The sequence below is a fragment of the Hemiscyllium ocellatum genome, chromosome 42 (assembly GCF_020745735.1).
Source record: "Hemiscyllium ocellatum isolate sHemOce1 chromosome 42, sHemOce1.pat.X.cur, whole genome shotgun sequence".
In the NCBI taxonomy this organism is placed as follows: domain Eukaryota; kingdom Metazoa; phylum Chordata; class Chondrichthyes; order Orectolobiformes; family Hemiscylliidae; genus Hemiscyllium; species Hemiscyllium ocellatum.
Genome location: NC_083442.1, coordinates 17,105,424 through 17,122,893, shown reverse-complemented (window position 1 = coordinate 17,122,893; position 17,470 = coordinate 17,105,424).

Below are 17,470 nucleotides of genomic sequence, written 5' to 3'. Positions count from 1 at the left end.
AGGAGGATCAGCTGCTCCAGTCAGTGCTGGTCATAATATAACATTCCAGAACCCTCTCAGTGTTCATTGCCAAGAACCAGGTCCAGCCGTTTAAATCCTTTGACATGCAAACTGAAGTCACTTACATCTTGCTACATTGAGATCTACATTGTCTGCCATTCTTTTCTGCTTGTATGTTCATCCATGTATGGCTTGTGCATGTGTGTGCATGTGTGTCTGTGAGTGTACGTGTGTGTGTGAGTGTGCGTGTGTGTGTCCGTGTGCATGTGTGTGTGTGTGAGTGTATGTGTGTCTATGTCTGCATGTCTATATGCGTGTATGTCTGTGTGTGTTTGCCTGTGTGTTATTTGTGTGTGTGTGTGTGTGTGTATTTGTACATGTGAGTGTGTCTGTGTCTCTGTATGTCTGTGTGTGAATGAGAGTGTGTGGAACTGTTTACTGCTGTTGAGCAGCACTCTCCCACCACGAAGCCATTAATTACTGTGGGTTTTAGCACTTCAGGAATCATTTGAAGACCTAATTTGTCTTGTGTCAAATCAGATCCCACTGAGGCAAACTCCTGAATTAGATGCTGCGACTCGTTTGCTTTTTATCTCACTTGTTTAAATTTGTAACGTTTATTGAGTGTACTAAACGGCAGCTTCTGCTGAGTTCTCTTCCTGAGGGCGGGTCTGACACACTTTGGCACCTTCTCCTCCAGGGATAGGGCAAAGAGACACACCCAGCAATAACGGGGCACCAGCCCTCATGCTGCTGCCACTAATCTGGTCAATGCCAGCCCTTCACCCCACTGAGCCAACTGGTCATCCCGGAGACCAGGTAACTGAGAAACAGAGACTTTTACAAGAGCTTATAGAACATGGAACATAGAATGTTACAGCTCAGTTCAGGAACACCAACATGTTGAGCTGACCTGTGAAATTAATCTGATGCCCATCTAACCTACACCACTCCATTATTATCCATATGTATGTCCAATGCCCGTTTAACTGCCCTTAACGTCGGTGAGTCTACTACTGTTGCAGGCAGGCTGCTCCACACCCCAATTACTCTCTCAGTAAAGAAACTGCCCCTGATATCTGTCCCATATCTGTCACTCCTCAATGTAAAGCTATGCCCACTCGTGCTAGCCTTCACCATCTGAGGAAAAAGGCTCTCACTGTCCACCCTATCTAACCCTCTGATTATTTTATACGTCTTAATTAAGTCACCTCTCAACCTTCTCTCCAATGAAAACAGCCTCAAGTCCCTCAGCCTTTCCTCATAAGACCTTCCTTCCATAGCAGGCAACATCCGAGTAACTCTCCTCTGAACCCTTTCCAATGCTTCCACATCCTTCCTATAATGCGCTGACAGAACTGTATGCAATACTCCAAGTGCAACCGCACAAGTGTCTTGTACAGCTGAAGCATGACCTCGTGGCTCCAAAACTCAATCCCCCTACCAATAGAAGCCAACACACCATATGCCTTCTTAACAACCCTATCAGCTTGGTTGGCAACTTTCAGGGATTTATGCACCTGGACACTGAGATCTCTCTGTTCATCTACACAGCCAAAGATTTTACTGTTAGCCCAGTACTCCACATCCCTGTTACTTCCTCCGAAGTGAACTACCTCGCACTTTTCCACATTAAACTTCGCTTGCCACTTCTCAGTCCAGCTCTGCATCTTATCTATTTCCCTCTGTGACCCACAACATCATTGGGCACTATCCACAACTCTGCCTACCATAGGGTCATCCGCAAATTTACTGACCCATCCTTCCATGCCCACATCCAGATCAATTATAAAAATAACAAACAGCAGTGGGCCCAAAATAGAATCCTTGTGGCACCCCACTGGTAACTGAGCTCCAGGGTGAACATTTCCCATCAACCACCAGCCTCTGTCTTCTTTCAGCTAGCCAATTTCTGATCCAAACTGCTACATCACCTTCAATCCCGAAACTCCATATTTTGTGCAATAGCCTACCATGTGGAACCTTATTAAACACCTTACTGAAATCCATATAAACCACATCAACCGCCTTACCTTCATCCACCTGTTTGGTCACCTTCTCAAAGAATTACCTAGCACGTTGCAGCCAGGGACTCTGGATCAACATGGCAGATGTTCCACTTTCCTTCCATTGCACATCGAACCAGGAATGCTCCCCACCCTGACTGTCTGTCATCAACTGCACTCATGTGTGCACTTCTGGGTGGGATACTGCAGCTCAGCAGCACAGGGCTATAGGTGGCTCAGTGGTTAGTACTGCTGCCTCATATGGTCAAGGATCCAGCTTCAATCCCCCCCGGGGTGACTATTTGTGTGGAGTTTGCATGTTCTCCCTGTGGGTTTCCTTCACATGTTCTGGTTTCCTGCCACAGTCCATAGGTGTGCAGGTTAGCCATGCTAAATTCCCCAGTGTGCAGGCTGGGTGTGTTAGCCATGTTGGAATTGGGTGGGATGCCTTTCAAAAGGGTTAGTGCAGACTCAGTGGGCTGAATGGCCTTTTTCCACACTATAGCGACTCTATAAAGTTCCTTTCCATCTCTGAGCCCTGACACTGGGTTGATGCTGTTTACTGCACAGAGCTGTGTCATTCCCCACATTGTACTGATCCCCCACTGCCTCTCCATTGCATCTTTCCTCCTCCTCTTGAATGGTTTCCTGTACCACAGTGCCACAGTTAGGTATCCCACCCACCCTCACTCTCGCCCAGACAGCCTGAAAGGACCCAACGGACAATTGTGACGTCTGAACCTCCCACTGCAAGGACGGTGCGGTGGTTAACACTGCACAGCACCAGGGACCCAGGATTGATTCCCACCTCGGGCGACTGTCTGTGTGGTGTTTGCACATTCTCCTCGTGTCTGCGTGGGTTTCCTTTGGGTTTCCTCCCACAGTCTATAAAAGCATAGGTTAGGGAGGATTGGGCATGGGAAATGCAGGGTTATAGCGACAGGGCAAAGAGGGTGGATCTGAGTAGGATGCTCTTCAGAGAGGCAGGGTGTACTTGATGGGCCTAATGTCCTGCTTCCACATGGAGGGATTCTACGATCAGCTGGAAGGATTTGCACAATTGATACTCAACCTGTCTGGCCAGGCCATAATCACAGCTCCCTTGGTCCTCAGATCCTGCTTGTACATCTTTGCTGGTTTCCAAGTATTCATGTTTGTGCTTCACTCTCTGGCCAGTGTGCAAATTTTCTACCGGATCGTTGGCCATGTATCCCTTTCACTCTCCTTCATCTTTGAGGGAGACAGTCCTGCGCCTCAGAATGGTGAGGCAGTGACGTTGCAGAGTATCCTGGTGATGGTAATCCTACTACAATACAGCGAAGCAATGTGAAAAATAGCTTCCTTTATTGTCCAAAGCTCATGATCGTTGATTTGATAGTGTAGACCCACAAGAGTCCTTATTTTAAAGGTAAATGTAAGGTGCTGTGTTGCAGATGCAATTTGATTGGTCAAACTATAATTCACCCACTATAATTAAAATGCCACAAAAAAAACAAGGAATTGGAATAACTTTGTTGGAAATCTTAACAGAACAATAGATACGGGAACTAGTACAAATGAGCTGTTTCAATACAACAACATCTCTCTATCAATACCCCCCCAAGGATTTCAGGGAGAAGTGGGCACCCAGGGGCATGGAGTGTTTCACTTCCCCCTCTGACTCCCAACCCTCCCCTTCACTTTTTGTTTTCACTTAGACATTGCTGTTAAAGAGAAGCTTGTCACTGGCCACTCAGGCGCTTTTTCTTCCTGGTAGTGGAATACAAATAAAAAGTATTGCACTCATCATTTCTTCACTGTGTCCTACGCACGCACACACAGACACACACTCACTCTCTCTCACATACACACATACACACACACATATATACACACACAGGCACAGAAACACACACACTCACTCACACAGACACACGTTCACACAGACACACACACACATGCACACACACATACATACGCACAGTTACACACAGACACACTCACACAGACGTCCACACACACACACACACACACACATATGCACTCACTCATACACTCACACACATGCACGCACACAGACACACACTCACATTGACACACATACACATATACACATTACACTCACACAGACACACACACACACACTCACAGACACACACTCACATAGGCACACACACAGATACACTCACACAGACTCATACTCACACACACACACACTCACAGGAACATACACAGGCGCACACACACAAATACATGCACTCACACAGACACACATATATGCACACACAGACACACACTCACACATACACACACACTCACATAAACACACACGCATTCACACACAAATACATACCCACACAGGCACATTCACGCATGCATACACACACTGACACACACTTACACACAGACACACTCACACAGACATCTACACACACTCACACTCACACAGACACACACTCACACAGACACGCACACAAGCACACAGACACACATATAAACACACACTCGCACAGACATCCACACAGACACACACTCACACAGACACACACACTCACACAGACACACACTCACACAGACACGCACACAAGCACACAGACTTACAAATAAACACACACTCGCACAGACACACACTCACACAAACACACAGACACACACTTACACAGACACGAAGACACACACTCACGCAGACACACACAGACACTCATACAGCCACACACTCACACAGACACACACACAAGCACTCACACCGACACACATACATACACGTACACAGATACACACAGACACACTCACACACAGGCATACACTCACAAAGACATACACACGCTCACACACTCTCACAGACAAACACTCACACACACACATGCTCACACAGACACTCACAGACACACACTCAGACACATACACTCACACAGACATGCGTGCACACACACATATACACATACACATTCACAGACAGACATACACACCATGCACAAACACATATACACACACACACACGCACATATGTACACACACACATATACACATGCATACGCACACATTCACACACGCCCTCACTCACACACACATATACAAACGTGCACACTCACATACACATGCGCGCACACACTCACACATACACATACATACTCACACAGATACACATTCACCCACATACACACACACACATACTCACACAGACATACACTCACATACATATACACACACTTGCACGCACACATGCACATATACACATGTATACACACACATTCACACACTCACACACACGTGCACACCATACACACACACTCACTCACACTCACACACACACACACTCACACACACAGACACTCAAAAACACACACACACATATAAACACACATATAAACACAAACACACACACATATACACACGCACACACTCACACACACATACACACACATATGCACACACATGCACACATACATACTCAAAAACACACACACAAAGACGCACACACGTACACGCGCATTCACACACACATATTCACACACACACATGCGCTCACTCACAATACGCTCACTCACACATACACTCATTCACACACACACTCACACTACGTACACGCGCACACACACACACACATACACACACAGACAATCACATAGACACACACACTTACACACACACACATACATTCACTCACACACACACACACATACATTCACTCACACACACATACATACACACTCTCTCACACACACACACACACACTCACTCACACACACAATCACATACACACACTCACTCACACACATACAAATACGTGCAGTTATCCATCCCAGGATGAAATAACATCAAAAGAGAATTTTCAACTGTAGCAAAGAGACACGTGACAGTTTTTCTCTATCCCAGCAGTTGAAAAAAAACCAAAAGATCCATGATTCTGTGGGAGCTTGACCTCGCCCATTCAGGCTGCTTCTATTGTTCCAACTTTTAAAAAAAGCACCTTAGAATTGACATGGTGTTTTTCCTCTCATGGAGTGCTCGTAACCCGTCCCCCAACTCTCTGTCTAAAAGAGACCAGGACAAAACACACCTCTTCAAGTCGCAGTATTGTCACAATGGTATGTATCAGATTTTCTGCTCGACAGTTTGAGTGGGGATGGTATGGTGACAACATGATCTGGGACACTCCCAGATGCACATATTTTTAAATGGTTTGCCAATGTATACTAGTCCATTTATAGGATCAAAATGAGAAATCACTGGAGAAACTCAGCAGGTCTGGCAGCATCTGTGGAGAGAAAGAGAAATGGTTCATTGACCCTTCTTCAGAACGGAACAGGAGAGGCCCTAGTGGTCTGGAAAGTAATCAAACTTGTTATTTTCTTCAGGAAGGGGAATTTGAGAAATTAGAGGTTAGTGAACCTTAAGCCAGAGAAATTATTGGAGAAGATTATTTGGGATAGGACTTATTGACATTTAGGAGAAAATAAACTTATTAGCAATAGGCAGCATGGCTTTGTATCTCACAAACCTGATCAAACTTTTTAAGGAAGTGACAAAAAGGATGGTACGGTGGCTCAGTGGTTAGCACTGCTGCCTCACAGCACCAGGGATCCGGGTTCAATTCCCAACTCAGGTGACTGTCTGTGTGGAGTTTGCACATTCTCCCTGTGTCTGTGTGGGTTTCCTCCAGGTGCTCCAGTTTCCTCCCACAGTCCAAAGATGTGCAGGTTAGGTGAATTGGCCGTGCTAAATTGCCCGTAGTGTTAGGGGAATGGGTCTGGGTGGGATGCTCTTCAGAGGGTCGGTGTGGACCTGTTGGGCCGAAGGGCCTGTTTCCACACTGTAGGGAATCTAATATCTAATAAAAATGATTGGTCAGGGCATAAATGTGGTTTATCTGTACTTTATCAAGGTCCCTCAGAGCAGGCTGGTACAGAAGGTGAAGTCACATGGAATCTGCTGTGAGCGGGTAAAATGGATACAGGACTAGCTTACTCATAGAAGACAGGTAGTAGCCGTGGAAGGATGAATCTCTGACTGGAGATCTGTGAACAGTGCTGTTCCACAGGGCAGTAAAATTGACGTTTCACGCAAAAGCCCTGAAACGTCGATTTTACTGCTCTTCGGATGCTGCCTGAACTGCTGTGCTCTTCCAGCACCACTAATCCAGAATCTGGTTTCCAGCATTTGCAGTCATTGTTTTTACCTGTCACACAGGGATCAGTGCTGGAACCTTTGCTGTTTGTAACACACATAGATGATCTGGAGAAGAATAGAGGTAACCTGATCACTAAGTTTGCAGATGGCGCAAAGATTGGGGATGCTATGGGTAATAAAGAAGAGGAGAGACTGCAGGATAGAATTTGGCTGGGGACTTGGGTGCAGAAATGGCAGGTGGAGTTTAATCTGAACAAATGTGAGGTGATGCAGGACCTGATCAGGTATACCTGAGAACTCTGTGGGAAGCTAGAGAAGTGATTGCTGGGCCTCTTGCTGAGATATTTGTATCATCGATAGTCACAGGTGAGGTGCCGGAAGACTGGAGGTTGGCAAATGTGGTGCCACTGTTTAAGAAGGGCAGTAAAGACAAGCCAGGGAACTATATACTGGTAAGCCTGACCTCGGTGGTGGGCAAGTTGTTGGAGGGAATTCTGAGGGACAGGATATACATGTATTTGGAAAGGCAAGGACTGATTTGGGATAGTCAATATGGCTTTGTGCATGGGAAATCATGTCTCACAAACTTGATTGAGTTTTTTGAAGAAGTAACGAAGAAGATTGATGAGGGCAGAGCAGTAGATGAGATCTATATGGACTTCAGCAAGGCGTTCGACAAGGTTCCCCATGGGAGACTGATTAGCAAGGTTAGATCTCATGGAATACAGGGAGAACTAGCCATTTGGATACAGAACTGGTTCAAAGGTAGAAGACAGAGGGTGGTGGTGGAGGGTTGTTTTTCAGACTGGAGGCCTGTGACCAGTGGAGTACCACAAGGATCGGTGCTGGGCCCTCTACCTTTTGTCATTTACATAAATGATTTGGATGCGAGCATAAGAGGTACAGTTAGTAAGTTTGCAGATGACACCAAAATTGGAGGTGTAGTGGACAGCGAAGAAGGTTACATTGGATTACAACAGGATCTTGACCAGATGGGCCAATGGGCTGAGAAGTGGCAGATGGAGTTTAATTCAGATAAATGCGAGGTGCTGCATTTTGGGAAAGCAAATCTTAGCAGGACTTATACACTTAATGGTAAGGTCCTAGGGAGTTTTGCTGAACAAAGAGACCTTGGAGTGCAGGTTCATAGCGCCTTGAAAGTGGAGTCGCAGGTAGATAAGATAGTGAAGGCGGTGTTTGGTATGCTTTCCTTTATTGGTCAGAGTATTGAGTACAGGAGTTGGTAGGTCATGTTGCAGCTGTACAGGACATTGGTTAGGCCACTGTTGGAATATTGCATGCAATTCTGGTCTCCTTCCTATCGGAAGGATGTTGTGAAACTTGAAAGGGTTCAGAAAAGATTTACACGGATGTTGCCAGGGTTGGAGGATTTGAGCTACAGGGAGAGGCTGAACAGGCTGGGGCTGTTTTCCCTGGAGCATCGGAGGTTGAGGGGTGACCCTAGAGAGGTTTATAAAATTATGAGGGGCATGGATAAGGTAAATAGACAAAGTCTTTTCCCTGGGATTGGGGATTCCAGAACTACAGGGCATAGGTTTAGGGTGAGAGGGAAAAGATATAAAAGAGACCAAAGGGGCAACTTTTTCATGCAGAGGGTGGTCTGTGTATGGATTAAGCTGCCTGAAGATGTGGTGGAAGCTGGTACAATGACAACATTTAAAAAGTATTTGGATGGGTATATGAATAGGAAGGGTTTGGAGGGATATGGGCCGGGTGCTGGCAAGTGGGACTAGGTTGGGTTGGGATATCTGATTGGCATGGACATGGTGGACCGAAGGGTCTGTTTCCATGCTGCAAATCTCTATGACTCTATATCACAAACTCACCAACACAATCACACCATTGAACACATCTTACATACTTGAACACAGCTCACACTCACCCACACAGCTCACGTGTTCCAACACAGCTCACTCCGATCAGCTCAGATCACACTCATTAACATAGCTCACAATCAACACCAGAGCTCACACTTGCCAACACAGTGCACCCTCTTCAACCTGCTCACACGCACCAATAAGCTCACACTCTTCAAAACATGTCACACTCAATAACACACGATTTGGGGATGCGGTGTTGGACTGGGGTGTACAAAGTTAAAAATCACACAACACCAGGTTATAGTCCAACAGGTTTAGTTATAAGCTAGTGTGCTTCCAATTAAACCTATTGGACTTTAACCTGGTGTTGTGTGATTTTTAACTCAATAACACACCTCATACTCAAAAACAAACATCCAACACAGCATATACTTATCGAGAGAGCCACGCTTCCCAACACAGCATGGATGTGAGATATTGCTTGCACTCATTAACACGCACACACCCTCCAACACAGCTCCCACTCACCAACACAGCTCACACTCGCCAACAGAGGCCACACTCACCAACACAGCTCATGCTCACCAACACTTTGACACCCTCCAACACAGCTCTGAATTATTGATGGAGCTTTGTCAGATCTAGGACAGGCAGAGGAAGCTCTGACTTTAGAGAATAACATTCAGGTTGTGCAGGAAGCAGAAACCTAAAGAATTACAGACAAATCCTAAGAGCAGAAGGATAAGCGTACCACAGGAGAGCGACAGAACCTATCCACTTTATAATATATAAATACTCTGGAGACACACATCATAAGCCGACACAAAGGGTGTATCAAAAAATAAATATTAATGGTTTGATGTAGCATAACAGAGTCTCACAGGCACAAGTAGTGCCCAATTAGGACAAAAAAAAATTACCCGTCTGTAGAATTATAAGTCACTTCGAGAAAATGTGCAGAAATAGGATGCAGTAAAAAGTCAAATGTTTACACATACAAGGTTGTTAATGTGATAGCTGAAAATGTGTTGCTGGAAAAGCGCAGCAGGTCAGGCAGCATCCAAGGAACAGGAAATTCGACGTTTCGGGCATAAGTCCTTCATCAGGATACAACCCCGCACCGCCCGTTTCTACCTCCTGCCCAAAATCCACAAACCTGACTGGCCCGGCCGACCCATTGTCTCAGCCTGCTCCTGTCCCATAGAACTCATCTCCGCAAAAAAAAATTCCTGTTCCTTGGATGCTGCCTGACCTGCTGCGCTTTTCCAGCAACACATTTTCAGCTCTGATCTCCAGCATCTGCAGACCTCACTTTCTCCTCTGTTAATGTGATAGAGCCACCATCATTACAAAGAGTATACTGAGGCATTCATAAGAGAATTAATCATTCAACCAACTTGAGTTTAATAGAACCGATATATGTTAAAGAACAACTCGTTAATATTAACTGCAATGCAGGGGTGAGTATCACCATCTCAAAAGATCGCAAACCATGGCTAAAGAAGTTCAAGTAACTGACTAACGAGAGGGGTGCATTGTCCAGAGTGGTGTTTGTGAGTGTGAGGGGTGTTAGAGGGTGTGAGCTGTGTTTGTGAGTGTGAGGGGTGTTGGAGAGTGTGAGCTGTGTTTGTGAGTGTGAAGAGTGTTGGAGGGTGTGAGCTGTGTTTGTGAGTGTGAGGGGTGTGGGAGGGTGTGACCTGTGTTTGTGAGTGTGAGGGGTGTTGGAGGGTGTGAGCTGTGTATGTGAGTGTGAGGGGTGTTGGAGAGTGTGAGCTGTGTTAATGAGTGTGGGGTGTTGAAGAGTGTGAGTCGAGTTTGTGAGTGTGAGGGGTGTTGGAGGGTGTGAGCTGTTTTTGTGATTGTGAGGGGTGTTGGTGGGTGTGAGCTGTGTTTGCGAGTGTGTGGGGTGTTGGAGGGTGTGAGCTGTGTTTGTGAGTGTGAGGTGTGTTGGAGGGTGTGAGCTGTGTTTGTGAGTTTGAGGGGTGTTGGAGGGTGTGAGCTGTGTTTGTGACTGTGAGGGGTGTTGGAGGGTGTGAGCTGTGGTTGTGAGTGGGAGGTGTGTTGGTGGGTGTGTTCTGTGTTTGCGAGTGTGTGGGGTGTTGGAGGGAGTGAGCTGTTTTTGTGACTGTGAGTGGTTTTGCAGAGTATGAGCTGTGTTTGTGAATATGTGAGGTTTAGGTGGGTTTGAGCTTTGTTTGTGAGCGTGAGTGTGTTCGATAGTGTGAGCTGTGTTTTTGTGAGTGTGAGGGATATTCAAGATTGTGACCTGTGTATGTAAGTGTGAAGAGTGTTGGAGGGTGTGAGCTTTGTTTGTGAGTGTGAGGCGTGTTGGTGAGTGTGACCTGTGTTTGTGAGTGTGATAGGTATTGCAGGGTGTGAGCTGTGTTTGTGAGTGTGAAGGGTGTTGCAGGGTGTGAGTTGTGTTTGTGAGTGTGAGGGGTGTTGGAGGGTGTGAGTTGCATTTGTGACTGTGATGGGTGTTGGAGAGTGTGTGTTGTGTTTGTGAGTGTGAGGGGTGTTGGAGGGTGTGAGCTGTGTTTGAGAGTGTGAGGGGTGTTGGAGGGTCTGTGTTGTGTTTGTGAGTGTGAGGGGTGTTGGAGGGAGTGAGCTGTGTTTGTCAGTGTGAGGGGTGTTGGAGGGTGTGAGCTGTGTTTGTGAGTGTGAGGGGTGTTGCAGGGTGTGAGCTGTGTTTGTGAGTGTGAGGGGTGTTGGAGGGTGTGAGCTGTGTTTGTGGCTGTGAGGGGTGTTGGAGGGTGTGAGCTGTGTTTGAGACTGTGAGGGGTGTTGGAAGGTGTGATCTGTGTTTGTGAGTGTGAGGGGTGTTGGAAGGTGTGAGCTGTGTTTGTGAGTGTGAGGGGTGTTGGAGGGTGTGAGCTGTGTTTGAGACTGTGAGGGATGTTGGAGGGTGTGAGCTGTGTTTGTGAGTGTGAGGGGTGTTGGAGGGTGTGAGCTGTGTTTGGGAGTGTGAGGGGTGTTGCAGGGTGTGAGCTGTGTTTGTGACTGTGAGGGATGTTGGAGGGTGTGAGCTGTGTTTGTGAGTGTGAGGGGTGTTGGAGGGTGTGAGCTTTGTTTGAGACTGTGAGGGATGTTGGAGGGTGTGAGCTGTGTTTGTGAGTGTGAGGGGTGTTGGAGGGTGTGAGCTGTGTTTGAGACTGTGAGGGGTGTTGGAGGGTGTGTTCTGTGTTTGTGAGTGTGAGGGGTGTTGGAGGGTGTGAGCTGTGTTTGTGAGTGTGAGGGGTGTTGGAGGGTGTGAGCTGTGTTTGTGACTGTGAGGGGTGTTGGAGGGAGTGAGCTGTGTTTGTGACTGTGAGGGGTGTTGGAGGGTGTGAGCTGTGTTTGTGAGTGTGAGGGGTGTTGGAGGGTGTGAGCTATGTTTGTGAGTGTGAGGGGTGTTGGAGGGTGTGAGCTTTGTTTGTGAGTGTGAGGGGTGTTGGAGGGTGTGAGCTGTGTTTGAGACTGTGAGGGATGTTGGAGGGTGTGAGCTGTGTTTGTGACTGTGAGGGGTGTTGGAGGGTGTGAGCTGTGTTTGTGAGTGTGAGGGGTGTTGGAGGGTGTGAGCTGTGTTTGTGAGTGTGAGGGGTGTTGGAGGGTGTGAGCTGTGTTTGTGAGTGTGAGGGGTGTTGGAGGGTGTGAGCTGTGTTTGAGACTGTGAGGGATGTTGGAGGGTGTGAGCTGTGTTTGGGAGTGTGAGGGGTGTTGGAGGGTGTGAGCTGTGTTTGTGAGTGTGAGGGGTGTTGGAGGGTGTGAGCTGTGTTTGAGACTGTGAGGGATGTTGGAGGGTGTGAGCTGTGTTTGTGACTGTGAGGGGTGTTGGAGGGTGTGAGCTGTGGTTGTGAGTGGGAGGTGTGTTGGTGGGTGTGTTCTGTGTTTGCGAGTGTGTGGGGTGTTGGAGGGAGTGAGCTGTTTTTGTGACTGTGAGTGGTTTTGCAGAGTATGAGCTGTGTTTGTGAATATGTGAGGTTTAGGTGGGTTTGAGCTTTGTTTGTGAGCGTGAGTGTGTTCGATAGTGTGAGCTGTGTTTTTGTGAGTGTGAGGGATATTCAAGATTGTGACCTGTGTATGTAAGTGTGAAGAGTGTTGGAGGGCGTGAGCTTTGTTTGTGAGTGTGAGGCGTGTTGGTGAGTGTGACCTGTGTTTGTGAGTGTGATAGGTATTGCAGGGTGTGAGCTGTGTTTGTGAGTGTGAAGGGTGTTGCAGGGTGTGGGTTGTGTTTGTGAGTGTGAGGGGTGTTGGAGGGTGTGAGTTGCATTTGTGACTGTGATGGGTGTTGGAGAGTGTGTGTTGTGTTTGTGAGTGTGAGGGGTGTTGGAGGGTGTGAGCTGTGTTTGAGAGTGTGAGGGGTGTTGGAGGGTCTGTGTTGTGTTTGTGAGTGTGAGGGGTGTTGGAGGGAGTGAGCTGTGTTTGTCAGTGTGAGGGGTGTTGGAGGGTGTGAGCTGTGTTTGTGAGTGTGAGGTGTGTTGGAGGGTGTGAGCTGTGTTTGAGACTGTGAGGGGTGTTGGAAGGTGTGATCTGTGTTTGTGAGTGTGAGGGGTGTTGGAAGGTGTGAGCTGTGTTTGAGACTGTGAGGGGTGTTGGAAGGTGTGAGCTGTGTTTGTGAGTGTGAGGGGTGTTGGAGGGTGTGAGCTGTGTTTGTGAGTGTGAGGGGTGTTGGAGGGTGTGAGCTGTGTTTGTGAGTGTGAGGGGTGTTGGAGGGTGTGAGCTGTGTTTGTGGCTGTGAAGGGTGTTGGAGGGTGTGAGCTGTGTTTGAGACTGTGAGGGGTGTTGGAAGGTGTGAACTGTGTTTGTGAGTGTGAGGGGTGTTGGAGGGTGTGAGCTGTGTTTGTGACTGTGAGGGGTGTTGGAGGGTGTGAGCTGTGTTTGTGAGTGTGAGGGGTGTTGGAGGGTGTGAGCTGTGTTTGAGACTGTGAGGGATGTTGGAGGGTGTGAGCTGTGTTTGTGAGTGTGAGGGGTGTTGGAGGGTGTGAGCTGTGTTTGGGAGTGTGAGGGGTGTTGCAGGGTGTGAGCTGTGTTTGTGACTGTGAGGGATGTTGGAGGGTGTGAGCTGTGTTTGTGAGTGTGAGGGGTGTTGGAGGGTGTGAGCTTTGTTTGAGACTGTGAGGGATGTTGGAGGGTGTGAGCTGTGTTTGTGAGTGTGAGGGGTGTTGGAGGGTGTGAGCTGTGTTTGAGACTGTGAGGGGTGTTGGCGGGTGTGTTCTGTGTTTGTGAGTGTGAGGGGTGTTGGAGTGTGTGAGCTGTGTTTGTGAGTGTGAGGGGTGTTCGAGGGTGTGAGCTGTGTTTGTGACTGTGAGGGGTGTTGGAGGGACTGAGCTGTGTTTGTGACTGTGAGGGGTGTTGGAGGGTGTGAGCTGTGTTTGTGAGTGTGAGGGGTGTTGGAGGGTGTGAGCTATGTTTGTGAGTGTGAGGGGTGTTGGACGGTGTGAACTTTGTTTGTGAGTGTGAGGGGTGTTGGAGGGTGTGAGCTGTGTTTGAGACTGTGAGGGATGTTGGAGGGTGTGAGCTGTGTTTGAGACTGTGAGGGGTATTGGAGGGTGTGAGCTGTGTTTGTGAGTGTGAGGGGTGTTGGAGGGTGTGAGCTGTGTTTGTGACTGTGAGGGGTGTTGGAGGGTGTGAGCTGTGTTTGTGAGTGTGAGGGGTGTTGGAGGGTGGGAGCTGTGTTTGAGACTGTGAGGGATGTTGGAGGGTGTGAGCTGTGTTTGGGAGTGTGAGGGGTGTTGGAGGGTGTGAGCTGTGTTTGTGAGTGTGAGGGGTGTTGGAGGGTGTGAGCTGTGTTTGTGAGTGTGAGGGGTGTTGGAGGGTGTGAGCTGTGTTTGAGACTGTGAGGGATGTTGGAGGGTGTGAGCTGTGTTTGGGAGTGTGAGGGGTGTTGGAGGGTGTGAGCTGTGTTTGTGAGTGTGAGGGGTGTTGGAGGGTGTGAGCTGTGTTTGAGACTGTGAGGGGTGTTGGAGGGTGTGAGCTGTGTTTGTGAGTGTGAGGGGTGTTGGAGGGTGTGAGCTGTGTTTGTGACTGTGAGGGGTGTTGGAGGGTGTGAGCTGTGTTTGTGAGTGTGAGGGGTGTTGGAGGGTGTGAGCTGTGTTTGAGACTGTGAGGGATGTTGGAGGGTGTGAGCTGTGTTTGTGAGTGTGAGGGGTGTTGGAGGGTGTGAGCTGTGTTTGTGAGTGTGAGGGGTGTTGGAGGGTGTGAGCTGTGTTTGTGAGTGTGAGGGGTGTTGGAGGGTGTGAGCTGTGTTTGAGACTGTGAGGGATGTTGGAGGGTGTGAGCTGTGTTTGGGAGTGTGAGGGGTGTTGGAGGGTGTGAGCTGTGTTTGTGAGTGTGAGGGGTGTTGGAGGGTGTGAGCTGTGTTTGAGACTGTGAGGGGTGTTGGAGGGTGTGAGCTGTGTTTGTGAGTGTGAGGGGTGTTGGAGGGTGTGAGCTGTGTTTGTGACTGTGAGGGGTGTTGGAGGGTGTGAGCTGTGTTTGTGAGTGTGAGGGGTGTTGGAGGGTGTGAGCTGTGTTTGTGAGTGTGAGGGGTGTTGGAGGGTGTGAGCTGTGTTTGTCAGTGTGAGGGGTGTTGGAGGGTGTGAGCTGTGTTTGTGACTGTGAGGGGTGTTGGAGGGAGTGAGCTGTGTTTGTGACTGTGAGGGGTGTTGGAGGGAGTGAGCTGTGTTTGTGAGTGTGAGGGGTGTTGGAGGGTGTGAGCTGTGTTTGTGACTGTGAGGGGTGTTGGAGGGAGTGAGCTGTGTTTGTGAGTGTGAGGGGTGTTGGAGGGTGTGAGCTATGTTTGTGAGTGTGAGGGGTGTTGGAGGGTGTGAGCTTTGTTTGTGAGTGTGAGGGGTGTTGGAGGGTGTGAGCTGTGTTTGAGACTGTGAGGGATGTTGGAGGGTGTGAGCTGTGTTTGAGACTGTGAGGGGTATTGGAGGGTGTGAGCTGTGTTTGTGAGTGTGAGGGGTGTTGGAGGGTGTGAGCTGTGTTTGTGACTGTGAGGGGTGTTGGAGGGTGTGAGCTGTGTTTGTGAGTGTGAGGGGTGTTGGAGGGTGTGAGCTGTGTTTGAGACTGTGAGGGATGTTGGAGGGTGTGAGCTGTGTTTGGGAGTGTGAGGGGTGTTGGAGGGTGTGAGCTGTGTTTGTGAGTGTGAGGGGTGTTGGAGGGTGTGAGCTGTGTTTGTGAGTGTGAGGGGTGTTGGAGGGTGTGAGCTGTGTTTGAGACTGTGAGGGATGTTGGAGGGTTTGAGCTGTGCTTGTGAGTGTGAGGGGTGTTGGAGGGTGTGAGCTGTGTTTGAGACTGTGAGGGGTGTTGGAGGGTGTGAGCTGTGTTTGTGAGTGTGAGGGGTGTTGGAGGGTGTGAGCTGTGTTTGTGAGTGTGAGGGGTGTTGGAGGGTGTGAGCTGTGTTTGTGAGTGTGAGGGGTGTTGCAGGGAGTGAGCTGTGTTTGTGAGTGTAAGGGGTGTTGCAGGGAGTGAGCTGTGTTTGTGAGTGTGAGGGGTGTTGGAGGGTGTGAGCTGTGTTTGTGAGTGTGAGGGGTGTTGCAGGGAGTGAGCTGTGTTTGTGAGTGTGAGGGGTGTTGGAGGGTGTGAGCTGTGTTTGTGAGTGTGAGGGGTGTTGGAGGGTGTGAGCTGTGTTTGAGACTGTGAGGGATGTTGGAGGGTTTGAGCTGTGCTTGTGAGTGTGAGGGGTGTTGGAGGGTGTGAGCTGTGTTTGAGACTGTGAGGGGTGTTGGAGGGTGTGAGCTGTGTTTGTGAGTGTGAGGGGTGTTGGAGGGTGTGAGCTGTGTTTGAGACTGTGAGGGGTGTTGGAGGGTGTGAGCTGTGTTTGTGAGTGTGAGGGGTGTTGGAGGGTGTGAGCTGTGTTTGTGAGTGTGAGGGGTGTTGGAGGGTGTGAGCTGTGTTTGTGAGTGTGAGGGGTGTTGCAGGGTGTGAGCTGTGTTTGTCAGTGTGAGGGGTGTTGGAGGGTGTGAGCTGTGTTTGTGAGTGTGAGGGGTGTTGGAGGGTGTGAGCTGTGTTCGGGAGTGTGTGGGGTGTTGGAGGTTGTGAGCCGTGTTTGAGAGTGTGAAGGGTGAGGAGGGTGTGAGCTGTGTTTGTGAGTGTGAGGGGTATTGGAGGGTGTGAGTTGTGTTTGTGAGTGTGAGGGGTGTTGGAGGGTGTGAGCTGTGTTTGTGAGTGTGAAGGGTGTTGGAGGGTGTGAGCTGTGTTTGTGAGTGTGAGGGGTTTTGGAGGGTGTGAGCTGTGTTTGTGAGTGTGAGGGGTGTTGGAGAGTGTGAGCTGTGTTTGAGAGTGTGCAGGGGTGTTGGAGGGTGTGAGCTGTGTTTGTGACTGTGAGGGGTGTTGGAGGGTGTGAGCTGTGTTTGTGACTGTGAGGGGTGTTGGAGGGTGTCAGCTGTGTTTGTGACTGTGAAGTGTTTTGTACCATGTGAGCTGGGAGATGTAGAGACTGCTCTGAAAACAGCTTTCACATGAAGTCCAGTTGCCCTCTTGTGACAGTACAGCTCCGAAGAGAGTCACTGACACTCTGGCTCCCCCAGCCGAATGCAGCACTCTTGTACA